We start from the raw sequence: 13,732 nt of genomic DNA, 5'->3' as shown, positions 1-13,732 counted from the left end.
CAGACAGTATTTTCATGTCCATGACAGAATTTCATCGAACAAAGCTTTTGCTGAAGCCAGTGAATACAATTCTTTGAACTTACTTGACAATGTTGTGAGATGCCACAACATACTTAAACCTGACTGCCATTTCATGTATCCATAGGGTAACTGGGACTAGAGGCACAGGGAGAAACGTGGACTGTTTAGTGTTCTTATATAAGCGAGACCTGAATGCATTTCTTGGACAGAAACCATATCGTGTTAAGGACTCAATTTTCCTATCCTTTTAAGGATGTAGTGTCCTCAGGGTACACTGCTTCCTCAAATGGTGTCTCCAAGCAATTAAGGTTGCAGTCAACAGGACCATTAACTGAACCTCAGTATTTCCATTTCAGATCTAGTATGAATGACACATACTTCCACTGTAACAAAAAAACGTGTCCTCAAAGCACAAAGTGGTTAGTTTTAAGGTAGAAGACAGAGCAAAGGGAAAAAAGGATGTTCAAAGATATGGGTGGTGAGAATGAAGAAGATAAAGCATTTGTTCTAGGGAAATGTTGGCAAGAAATTCAGGCAAGCACACACACAAAGCACTCTTCCCCCAAAGAAAAATTTGTACAACCTCTCAAAAATCCTTGTTGTTCAGTATGTAAAATAATCAGGTTTTTATTACTGGTGAATTCTGTTCTGCAATTGGTAAAAGTCTAAAGTAGATGAAGTATGAAGCAAGCTTATTTCCAGACTTACCTGAAAGCCAAATCTCTTCCCAGCAGCCAGGAAGCAAATGCTCAGTTTCTCACAAGAATTTCAGCTTGACTCAAGGTAACAGGTGTCCTAGATTTGTTCAAGTACCCTTCAAGTGCAAACTATCTTGACTACCTTTAAAGAAAAGGAATAGTAACAAGAGAATAGCCATGTCCACCTCAATGCAGACAATTTCACAAAGTGTAAGGTCTGTATTATTCAAACCAGGCTGCAGGTCTTACAGGGAGAAAATACTACATTCTTGACTTCAAGTAGCCAAGTGCCGTTTTGCTTGCAGCGTTGACCTACTGTCAGACAGATGATGAACAGTCTGCCAGTGCCAATAGTGTCTACATGATATAGCGTACTGAGCTGCTGTATAAGTGATGCCAGCTACAGAGCTGAACTATCTTGGACTGCAAGGTCTTAATCTGTTTTGCTCTAAATTCACCACAAAGTATTTCAGTAAGCACTAATCTGCAAATGCTCCAGATCAAGGGGGAAAGACAAACAGATAAGAAATAGCACAAGATCTTCCACAAAAAGCAGTACAAAGGAGCAGGGAGAAAAAGAGAAGAGCATACATCCGCAATAGAGAGTTGTGGTGGAACATTTACACATACCAAAGTAACAAAATCCTCTGTAACATTTCACTAGGTGATGCAAAAAAGCCACTTCCAAACTACTTAAAAAATTTTTAATACAATGCTTATTTTGAATAAAGGATTGATAGAAAGGTAAAGGCAGAAGATGCATGAGTATCAATTTAAACACACTCTGCAAGAGGTAGCATATCAGAAGGTAAATTAGAATCAGTTCTTCTGCATTTAAAAGGACAACAATAACTAAAAACAAAACAAAAAAAACCTGAAGTTGGAGGGGAACAGGGACTGCTGACTAGTTAAACACTAAATTTTTTAGAACACTAAATCTGTATCTGATACACAGTCAAAACTAGCTCCTGATTCTTCCAGAAAGCAGCACCTCGTTCCCATTTTAGACATTTATTTACTTTTGTGATCCTAAATCCACTGCTTTGAGGAAAGAGAAACCTAAAGTGTAATCTGTTTCAAACAATAAGCAAATAAATAAAAATCCCCTTCACTAAAATCAAGCCAATGCCCATCCCCGTTCCCCTGTTTGTCTTCTCTCTTAAAGGAATCCTTTTTCATTTTTACACAAATATCAGGCACTTCATACCACAGTAGAAAGCCACTTAATCATCAGATTTACTCTTCATGATCTACCTAATAACAGAAAGAGAGAAGTAAAAAAAGTAAATGCTACTAACCAAATACTTTGCATGCACTGTCACACTGCTCTTCTTCCATCTTCCTTAAGATTCTGGTACTTTAACTGATGCATGTATTTCAGGGGAAAGTGAGTATACCCCTTATTTATTGCAAGCCATCCAGGTGGAATTTCTACATGCTCTAAACAGCCAAATTTAAATAAAATTGAAGAAATCAAATTAAATTCAGTACAGTAATGCATGGCTCAACTGCACCAGAACCTGCGGTTAAGCGTATTCACTGTAAATTGTTTTCCCTTTTATCTCCCATAAATCACTAGTGGACAGTAAAGGCAGCAGCCAAAACCAAACCTCGGTCCTTACTTTAGCTTACAATCATAGTAAGAAAAAAAATGTATGGCCACCATTAAAATATGTCAGTGCTGAGAGCTTTCATTGTCATTTTGATAACATCACATCTGAAAGAAATTCTCATACATTAAACACACAGTAACCTCACATCTGAGACTGAAAAATTTTACTTTAACCAACAGCAACTCTGCTTTCATGGTTACTTTTTTTCCTTTCTTTTTGTTACTGAAACTGAAACTTTTTTTAATATACATTTAAAATATTTATCTATATTTCTGAATTACATCAGACTGTCTTGCCATCAAGCTCATTTTCCTGCAATGAAGAATCTGACCCTAAAAGTTTTTTTGCAAAAACTGCCATGGAAGACAAATCTACCAGTATTCTGTAAGCTAATGGCAAGCAAAGGGAGCAGTACCCATCCGTCAGGGCAAAATGACGCTACCAAAAAAAAAAAGACATGCTCAGAAGCAACATGTACATATGGCCAGATAAAGCCTACCTCTTGACACCATGGAGGTTGAAAAGAAACATTGCTTTTATGCTACAATCCTGCTATCAGAACCCTCAGGGAAAACGATGATGATCTGTATGCCACTGAAGTCAGAACACATTCTGAGTTTACATAAACAGAATTCACATGCTTCAATTGACCAAAATACTTTAACATGGAACGTACCTGTCTTGGAAGGGTAACTGTAACTAAAAAATTTGAAGTATCTTAATATTTTCTTTTCTTAAACCCCTTCCCCCCACCAAAAAAAAAAAACAAAAACCCACACCAAACAAACAAACAAACCCCACCAAACCCCAACACAAAACCACACAGAAAATGAACAAACAACCTACCACCCAGAAAACAAACTCCTTAAAAAAGCCAGAGACCTCTGAAACTTACCCTAGTTAATACTAGGACTTTCTTACAAAGTATTTTGCAACTACATTCCAAAGAAGACAGTTCTTTTCATTAAATGAAACTAGAAAAGTCAAAACCAATATGGATATGCACTGTTTATTGATACTATTGAATCTGTTCTACTTGCAGTATATCCTGTTTTCTGTGGTTTTCTTTTCCAGAAAGTTATTTTCTTAACTAATACACATTCTGTAGAAAGGCAAGCATGTTTTTTGAGTCTGTTCACCTTTATTGTGCGTATCTATCATAATAAGTCTGCAAAACCTGTAAGACAGTTTATCTATATATATTTCTATGTCCTGCTTTTTATCCAAAGCTAGGCGCATCCCAAAGCATTTTCAAAGCCACAGCAGGAGCTCTTGATATGAAAGTTTTAAAAAAAGTAACCATGAACAAATGCACAGCAAATAAGCCACTTCTTTACTGCATACTTATTTATCAGATAGTGGAAGCAAGTAGCTGAATAAAATCATTAAATAAATAAATAAATGCTACAGTCAAAAAACCCTCCAGAACTAGTATGTGAAAAAGGAAGGAACAGAAAGGTTCAGAGGACAGAATTGTGTCAAAAAACAATGAAATAAAAAATTAAATAGAGAAGCCATAGGTATGAACTGAGAAAACATGCAATGATTTAAAATTTCATAAATGCTAGGCAGAAAAAAAGCTAAATCAAACCCCTCTGCTTGATCAGGTGATTGCATTCTGGAGTATGCTGCCAAAAGACACTTCTGCCTCTCACAGAAATAAGTACATGTTGGTCCCCCAGTCCCAGTGCAGATTAAACTGGAAGTAAACTGGCCTTTGATAGTGTATCATCTCACATACCCCAAAGTCTCAGAAACTGTGCATAGGTTGAAATACTCTTCTTCAAGACACTGGAAAAGTCTCTTTAAACACAACTGTTAAAAGACTACTGCATTCTTTGTGCTCTAGGCAATCTTAATTCCAAAATACTGCTCGTGGTTTACTTTTTTGAACTGTTGTGATTAACCCCAGCCAACAACTATGTACCACGCAGCTGCTCACACACTGACCCCTCCCCGACCCCTCCAGCAGGATGGGGAGAAGAATCAGGAAAAAGGTAAAACCCAAGAGTATAGATTCAAACAATACAATTGAAATGAAATAAAATATAATAATAATAAGCAATTGTAATGGAGAGAGAAGGGGAGAGGAATAAAATTGAAAGAGAAAGGAAAAAAAACCCCAAGTGATGCACAATACAGTTGCTCATCACCTGCTGACCTGAAGCCCATCAAGTCCCCCAGCAACAATTGGCAGGTCCTGTCCAACTCCTGCCTAGTTTATATACTGGGCATGATGCCCTATGGTACAGAGTTATCTCTCTGGCCAATTTGGGTCAGCTGACCCAGTTGTATCCCCTCCCAATTTCTTGTGCCCCTCCAGTCTTCTCGTTGGCAAAGCCTAAGAAACAGAAAAGTCCTTGACTTTGTATAAACATTCCTTAGCAACAACTAAAAACATCAGTGTGTTATTAACATTATTCTCTTCTAAAGCCAAATAGCATTGTACCAGCTACTGAGAAGAAAAAAAATAACTATCCCAGTCAAAACCAGGACATAAACATAGAATTAAATTGTTTGCAGGAACAGACTATTTACCTAATTAAGTTTACACTTGTAGGAATAGACCCTGTGTTGCTGCTCATCCTAAATTTTGAACATGTGACAAAAAGGCAAACTACAAGAATGTTGCTAGAGCTGGCCAACACCATAATAACCAGCATCCTAAATATGGGAAGTCCCCACATATAGCCCTACACAATATGGAAAACTGCAGTATGTTACTTGAGATTATACAAGAAACATACAGCAGGACAGTGCTCTTCCTTTGGCAGCAGCAAGCACTGGCCACTACTGTTAATACAGCAGTGCTGCCTCCACCATCTCACCCTCTTGTACCACAGGAAGGACTGGCCCTTTGAAAAGGGTTTTAAAGTCATACCTTAAATGACCCCTCTGGCCACCTGTTCATTTGTTCATTCACACATGGTGCTTTGTTCCCAGTTCAGTACCCTGGGTGACAACTTCCACAAGGTTGTTTCGGGTTTTTTTTAAATACTGCTTTTTTGACAGAACACTGCTATTTTAAAGCTGTACAAACTAGCAAAGTTACTGGATGTGAACAATTTCCTTACTAAAAACATGAGGCCTAATGCTAGATTACAACTCTCACAGACTACTTTGAGATGCTACAGTTATTTGTACAAACCACTTTGTATCCTTTTTTTGGAGCTGTCAGCTCAACCCACAGTACAATACATAAAAGTTTTGGTTATCTATATTCCAACTTAAAACTCTAGTGATTGAAAACCTGCAGAAACCCTTCAAGCTTCACAACTAAGTTTCAGGTTGGCAAATCCTACACTGTATTCAACCACAATCTAGTAAACAAAACCTATATACATAAAGAGTTGTAACTAATGTGGCAGGGAAAATTTCTTTTCTGAAGTTGCCTATCCCTAGACTAGTTCCTGAACCTTCTTCTACAAGCACTGGGAAACAAAAACATAGACTTTCCACCCCATCCTCAATCTTACTTTGTGAAAGTCTCACAGGAATTAAAGTCTTAGTCAATATTCCAGAGACAAAAAATGTTCAGGGCCAGCTGTTTCCTAAATTAAATTAAACTGTGAATTAGGACAGAATGGCTTTGAGTACACACTGAACAGTTATCTCTTCCTAATATTTTTATATGCAGCAGTACAAAAAGCTTTTAGTGTCATCAAAACCAGTAAGATTTCATGTGGAAATGGCAGAAAATAACCCTTCATTTAACAAGTAAAGCTAACCAACTCCTCTAAGTAGCAAAAAAAAGGCTTAAGTTTTTGGTGGAAAAGAGTCTGTGGATAACTGGCTAGCTGTAAAAGTTCACATAGACATAGTCCAGCTGGCTGGACAAAAATGCACATCGCTCTCAGCTTATCTGAAGTAAAGCAAAAGCTACAAAATAACAGGAAGACTGCGGTGGGAAAAGAATGTTGCAGGTGGGAACAGATAACTACAGAAGAGAAACTAGGGGCGGGCTTGATATTTAGGCAACTAACCAATAATGAGCTTAACTTTTGTAATATGTATGAGCTAATTATAACAAGGCATAAAAGGTGACTGTAAGGTACAATAAAGGAAGTCTGCTGATCACTCATATTGAGTGACTGCGTCTTCCCTCCGTCGCAACAAGAGTCTAGTTTCAAATTAAAAAAAAAAAAAGAGAAAAAGAAAAAAAAGAAAAAAAAAGAAAAAAAAAAAAAGAAAAGGCTGACAACCCTTACTAGTCAAAGAAAAAAATACTTCTGAAAATCAGCTACTGCCTTCTCCTTGTACCCTTTGCTATCAATATTCATATAGGAAACAAAAAATATCAGCTGATTAGTTTACCCATTGCTGCATTATAGCAAAGTGCTGACTTTTTGATGTGACTAAATAAACTCCAGTATATAATCAGACATTCAAAATTACATACATAAAGCTTCACGGAGGACTGAAGCAGCAAAGCCCTGTACAGCAGCTTGGCAACTATGTCATGCAGTCAATTACCACCAGTCCACTTAACTGTAAAAACACAGTCTGATACACGTAGCCAAAAGAAGCTGTAAATATCTAATAGCAATTCCCTTTAAAAGAAAGAAAAAGAAGCATTTATCAGGAAAAGAGCAAAATAAGAAAACAGTACTTCATTTCTTGCCTGGAAGAAGCCCCTGGCAAGTTATTAGCATGGCAAGCATAAGGTTGCTCCTCAAGACATGACAAAATCCTCACACCCGGCTCCCAGAGTATCACATTCAAACCTTGCATGATTTAAGTTGACAGAAATACTGCAAAAGCTACTTCTTGCCCAGCTAACATAACCCTTTCATCAGGCAGAACATGATTGGCACAGGGAGGGAGAAGGGGAGCAATAAAAACAGCCACGAGGGAAAGGACAATCATAGCAGAAACTAAGCATTTCCCTACACCAAAAACCGAAAAAGAACTGGAAACCCAGTAACTCTCCTCAGCTCTTGGAAATGCTTCATTGATACACTGCTGAATGTTAGAGGTGCTTTCCAGCACCTAACCCAGTGACTGATCCTTTGGTTTACACTGTTTTGATGGCTAAGGTCAATCTTTAAAGAAATCAACCCAAGCATCTAAATTTGCTAATTCACCAGATGAGTTAAAGCAATCCCTCAAGCCTGGTTTTAATCCAGAAGAAAAAAAGAAAAGAGGAAAAAAAAAAAGAAAAGAAAAAAGAAAAAAATACCCGTGGCTCCATGTTCCACATTTATCTAGTCAAATATACTTCCAGCCCTTCAACCTCATTAGTAAGCAGAAACACAGTGTTCTCACATCCACAAAACTCTCAGGAACCAGTCTCACTTTCAAAACCTTGATTTGTACCATTTAGCCTATGACTTATACTCGAAGCAATTAGAACAGCATTACCTACCTCCAGTACACAAAATCCTAGACATCCTGCTTCTCACAAATTGTAAGGTTTTTTAAAGACATAGTGAAAATTAATGCATGCCTTTTAATGCATTACAGTTTTAGGATGACAGTTTCAGGACTGTAACTTCTGCAGCTGTTGCGTAAGAAAGGAAGGATGTTTGGGTGCTCACACACACACGCTTCCAGTATTTTTATGTCTAACTGTTAGGGAACTATATTTCCAAATGTAAACCATGCTGACCTGTCCGTGTATCCAGGACACACACTGAACAGCTCATAATCTCCTTGACTCTTAACACAGGATATTGGAGAGTTAAGCTGTAGATAGTGGCAGGGCTTGAAAACATACCCAGAGATACAGTGTCATTACAAATCCCTCCTAAGCACTCATACAGCCAGCTGCCTTGTTTAGCACTCTCACACACATTCCAAGAAATCTGACTTCCCCTCTAAGTTGTTTAAGGAGTTTAAACACTTCAATTACTGCAGTTAGACTCCAGGGCCAGAGTGACTTGAGCATCAGTTTCTTTGGACATTAACAATCCATAGCACAGGAACAATCTCCTAAGAGCAAGCAGCTTGCAGATACTAGAACTCAAGAAGTTTCAAGTAACATGTTAGGCGCCAAAAAACAGGTGGTTCCCAAATAAGTCCAGCAGAGTATCACCATGAATCTTAAAGACTGCGAAGTCTCTAATCTTAAGATACATTGCTGACAAGTTGTTGAGTGACAAGCTGAAATGTCTTCTTCCCCAGACTAAAACCTAAACATGAGGTGAAATAGCAAGCTCTTCCTGTAAGCCAAGAGGACTTCAGGGAGCCTTCTCCCAGGTCTTTCCTCTCTAACTGTAGCTTCACATGCATAATTTCAGGGAAGTCACTCCCAGCAACAATAAGCTAACTAATATAAAACTGCTGATTGTGTGTACCACCTACTATCAAGACACCTGAACATTTTTCAAGCTCAATAGCTTCCATTTGGAAGACAACGTCTGAATTTCTTGAATATGAAAACTTAAGTGGGAACACTGCCATCTCCAAAACCTGCTGAAAGCTAAGCCTGAGATGATGTATCACTTCACACAAACATAGATCAGATATCACTCGACACACTAGGATTACTCCTTGGTTTGGGATCATTTCCTCCCTTTTTGAAAAAAACAAACCAAGAAACCTAGTTTTGTGATGCTTTCAAAAAATGTACTTCCTTTAATTTATGCTGGCGTAAAAAAAAAATGACAGTAGTGAACTGAGAGATCAGAAACTATTAATAAAAACTTGTTCTGCTGGAACAGGGGCATGTGATAAAATTATCATGATGTTAAGGAGGAAGGTCTTCAGAAAAGGAGATTATCTTGCCACTGCCCAGCCCAAAACATAAAAAAAGATATTCCAACACAACCTTGCACTTGCACTCACAATGCACATTATGTGGTGTAATTTCCAGAAAAACTCGTAGGTCCAAGTATGATTTCACTGACGGATTAACCAGAAGGTGGGGCTATCCCATCATCAGCATCCTGTCACCCATCATTATACACAGCAGTGAAAAGCACACTGAAAGCTACCTGCAAAACAGAGAAGCCTTTTCATGAAATACAGCCTATTAAGGTAGCTCAGAAACGTATTTCTCTAAAAGAAAATCATTACTGGGAATACATTTGCTGGAGAGCTAAATCCCTTATGATGGAAAAATACATACACAAAAATCAACATTCCTACGACAAGGCTATACAGAAGTTTCATGGTGTTTTCAGTACCATACAGGTACATAGGAGAATTTCATCTCTGCCGATGACAGAACACGGAAAGCCTACAGCTGCCAGCATATATATCAGAAGTTCATCCAGGTCTGGATGCCTAAACCCCTGCCACAGCTCAGGGTCTGAAGAGTCGACGCCGAAGGGAAGCAGCACCCCGCCCCGCGATGCCCTGCCTCTTCCTCACACCGCCCGCCCGGCACCTGACCCCGCACCGTCCGCAACACTCGCCACGCTCGACTTCCACAACTGCAAGAGGAGGGAGGAAAAGAAAATAAAACCCCAGACTGTTAATAAACTCCTACCCAAGGAGCGTTAAGTTAAACAGCCGCCCAGCGGGCTCCGCCGCACAGCACGGCCGGCAAGCGGCACCCCAGCCGCCGCCTTCCCCCGCAGCACCGGCGCCAGGCCACCCCGGGGCGGGCCGCGGCGCCACGGGACGGCGGGACGAGGGTCCCCGCCACCTTCCCGCTCCGCGGGCGTCAGAGCTTTGCCGTAGGGCGGCCGCGCGCAGCCGGGAAACGCGTCTGAAGGGGCCACGCGCCGCACGCGCCCCGCGGCCACCGGCGGGCTCAGCGCCGCCGAGCCCCGAAACCGGGCACCGCGCCTACCGTAGGGTCCGCAACCGCATCCGCAGGTGAGGTGGGCGCACGCAGGGCGCGGCTGCCGGAGAGCGGCTCCCGGGAGAGCTGCCGTGCAAGAGCGCGCCCGCCGCTTCCCGGCGGCGACGGGCCCACGGCCCGGCACGGGGGAGCCGGCACGGGGGAGCCCCGCCCCGGCCCCGGCCCCGGCCCCGGCCCCTCCCCGCGGGCGCCTCGCCTCGCCCCGCCCGGCCCTCGCCCCGCTGCGGCGCGGCCCGCGCTGCCAAGGGCGATGCGCGCCCCGCAGGCCCCGCGACGGACGGGCGCTGCGGCCGGAGGGTGCCCCTCACCCCACGATGCTCAGGCGGGGGCACCGTGCCGCGCCGGGGCGGCGGCTCCGCGCTGCGGCCCCGCCGCCTTCGTGCGAGCGGCGGCAGGAACCTGCCCGCACCGCAACGCGTCACCGCCCCCCCGCCCCGGTCTCGCGCAGGCGCCTCGCGCCGCCGCCGCCGGGGGGGAGCGCGGGGCCCGGCCTGTGCGGCTCGGCCCCAGCCGCTGCCGCCCGGAGCGGGGGGAGCGGGCCCGGCGGCGGCGAAGGGAAGCCGGGCAGGGCTTTACCTGGCCGCGGGCCGCCTTCTCCCAGCCCGCCCCGGGGGCGGCGCCGCCGCCGGGCCTCGCCGGTGGCCGGGGCCGGGCGGCGGGGGAGGGCGCGCGAGCCGGAGGGCCGCGGCGTCAGCACGGCCGGTCGCCTGCGCCTGCCCCGGCGATGGCGGCCCCGCTGCGCACCGGCCGCTTGCCGCTGCGCGTCCCTTGGTGTCGCCGAGCGCTCACCCGCGCAGCGGGGCTCTGGCACCCGGGTTTCGTGGCAGGTAAGCGCTCGCAGCTGCGCAGCGGCCAGGCCCCTGCTACCGAGGGCGCTGAAGCGAGGAAGGAAACTTGGGAATAGTAAAAGCCGAAGGCGCCATTCTCTTCCACCTCCCCCCCAAAAAACATTAACTTTTACGGCAAATTAACCTCTCTGGGCCCCGTATTGAGCCACTTCGGTATCCCTGTTGACTTAAGTAAGTGGGCACTTCCATCTCCCTCCCGGACACTTCTTGATCTGTAGCAACCAAGAAGTAACATTTCCTTTTTTTCATGAAGTTCCTCAAATTAAAATAGGAAACTGCCAATAATTTCGAGGTCAAATCTTGATGCTGATGGTTTACAAAACTGACAAAGGAGAAGCAGTGCATTAGTGAAGGCTGGTAAATTGAAATCCAGTTCAAATCTCATTTCTACCAATAATAGCTAATGATAAAAGCACGATCCCTATAGAAACACACAAGGTTCATTTCCCAATAACATTGTGTAACCTTGGCGTTACCCATCTTAAATTTTACTCTGTAAAAAGCATATTTCAGATCCTTTAAATTGTACATGCCTTACATCTTGCCTTTTAAAATACATGCATCTGGCTACAGCATTTGCAGCTACTGTCTTACACACCAGAATTTATTCCACCCACAAAGACAGAAACAGATACGCAAGACTCTTCTGATGTCTAGGAAGTAGCTGTGTGTTTCAGGTGACGCTTGGCAACTCTTCTTTAGTGCTGATTCACCTGAATAATCGTTTACTACCTGTTACCCCTTAAATTCACATGGCTTTACAGTGTTCAAAACACAAGCTTTGCTTATCATTCACGCAACAGTCCACAGATCTGTGCAGAAAGCATGAACATCTGTAACTTTCAGACACACAACTGAATGATGAATGATGTACCACTTATCTATAGGATGATGTACTTATGTTTATCTAAAAGTTGGGAAACATCCAAGGACCCTTATTGCTAACATGACGGATGTACTAATCGCTAAGTCCTTGGATTTGTCATCTTTAAAAAGGCTATCTGGGCCTAAGCTCCTGTTGTTTATACAACGTGCCAAAGACAAGGACTTAAATCATGGTCACTAGTTTAGCAAGATATGTAAATGAGTTCCTGGAAGTGTAATGAATATGTAAATGATTTCCTGGAAAATTAATGAATAGGTATGAGTTGCCTGTATAAAGAGGGGACTGAAAAATCCCCTCGGTGTGCATGACTTTGGTGGAGCAATCCCCCATGCACCCAGCGCTGCCAAATAAAGATAACCTCCGCTCACTCAAATATTGGTGACTGATTCTTTAAATCACAACAAAGCTGCTTTACTGGCAAGTCAGCAGAAACAACGCAAGTCGCAGTAGGGGACCACTCTTGCATACCTATGACAGATGGGAGTTACCAGCCCTCCTACCTGGGTCTGGTTAAATACAGTGTGTCTAGTTAACTGGCATCAGCCAATTTCTACCAACTAAATCAGGAAAGTCAACTAGAGTTCTGGTGGAGTTAATTCCAGTTTAAAGTGGTGTAACACATTCTTTAGTCCATTATCACATAATTTATGTATAAAAGCTTGATTACATGTTCTGACGTCCCCTTCCCACCTTATTAACATGAATGGATAGGACAGATTAAGGCATATAACCAGTCCTCCTTGATTTTATTTTTCACTTGGTCTTTCTCCAGCAAATGATTAATTATCCTAGAGCTTGTAAACTCAAGGGTTAGGATCAGAAAACACATGTATTTGGAAGGAGATGACTCCCTTGCTTACCTTACAGGTTTCTCCAGTCATCTAGCATGAATAAGAATGCAGGTAATCAGAATGCAGGAATTTACCAGCACAGTAGCAACAGGTAGGAACAGTCTCACTTGCTCTGTAACACCCATCACAGACGATTGAGAAAGAATACTTAAAACAGCAAACAGTACAGCTAGAAGTTTTCTGTGGAGTTCTATTCATGGAATTATTTTGAATGCATAACTTTGTCTAAAGCAAAGCAGAAGACATGGAATGAACTCAAGTATGACTCAGGCAAAGACAAAAATAGTGTCAGGCAGGCTCTGGCAAGTAAAGAGCAAATAAGGGGTGCGTGTAGATAAAAATCTCTCAAATTTTTTAAAGCTGAAGTCAAAGTCAGTTCACTTAAGTTTGTTAAGAAAATATTTTTAAACAGCTCTGTATGTGTACTGGCACATGACAAAAATAAATCAGTTAAAAATACGAGAATTCTCTACTGAAAAAAGAGGATACAGCAGTAGATCCAATTAATTTTAGACTGGCAAAATGTGTCATTTCATTTAAGAAAAAACGACTGATATTAATTAATGTGCTACCAGCACTCCTTAACTCTGAAAAGCAATCGCTCCCACATTTGATAAACACACTGCAGAATTTGTTGTTGCCTTTGTGGCTAGATATGTCATTGCTCCCTACCCATCAGAATACTTGGTACTTTTCCAACATAGCTTCTGTTCTTTTTCACCTTTGAGAAGATGTTTTGTGCTCTGTTACCTCTGTATTGCAATGCATACAAAAGCATTTCAGTTCAACTTCACATCTGTGGTTCATTTAGCTACTCTTGCTTTTGTAATACTAAAATGAAATAACCCATCAATATTCTTTGCACAGAGTAATTCAGAACATACACATTTGTACCCTGGTGGATATTTGCATCTAAGTGTTCCGGGGACTGGGAGTGGGAATGAGTGGGTGTTGTTTTTCAAGGCAGGAAGGGGACAAATTTCTGAAATGATGCACCGTATTTCAAAGGCTCATACCAAGTCAACCACTTTATTTCCATAGGCCTACTGACAACCACATTTAATT

The 13,732-nt window shown here is 42.4% G+C and overlaps 1 protein-coding gene across 12 annotated transcripts in view; it reads right to left on the bottom strand.

The window, feature by feature from the left end:
* AGTPBP1 (ATP/GTP binding carboxypeptidase 1) overlaps window positions 1-10,508 on the bottom strand; it is a 63,942-nt gene extending 53,434 nt beyond the window's left edge. For 2 of the 12 annotated variants that reach the window (XR_001227146.3, XM_027791331.2), the window contains exons 1-2: window positions 2,018-6,451; window positions 730-861 (exon numbers count right to left, since the gene is read on the bottom strand). The gene's annotated coding sequence lies outside the window, so the exon portion shown is untranslated. Of the gene's footprint in view, window positions 1-83; window positions 157-729; window positions 862-2,017; window positions 6,454-9,118; window positions 10,029-10,070; window positions 10,314-10,390 lie in introns of those variants that run through there. The other 10 variants (XM_055790640.1, XM_055790642.1, XM_055790641.1 and 7 more) reach the window with 10 other exon arrangements.
* Window positions 10,509-13,732: the final 3,224 nt, after the last annotated feature.

This window comes from Falco peregrinus, chromosome Z, assembly GCF_023634155.1.
Source record: "Falco peregrinus isolate bFalPer1 chromosome Z, bFalPer1.pri, whole genome shotgun sequence".
Lineage (NCBI taxonomy): Eukaryota > Metazoa > Chordata > Aves > Falconiformes > Falconidae > Falco > Falco peregrinus.
The sequence above is the reverse complement of the archived record's forward strand: the minus strand, read 5'-3'. Positions and strand labels throughout refer to the sequence as shown.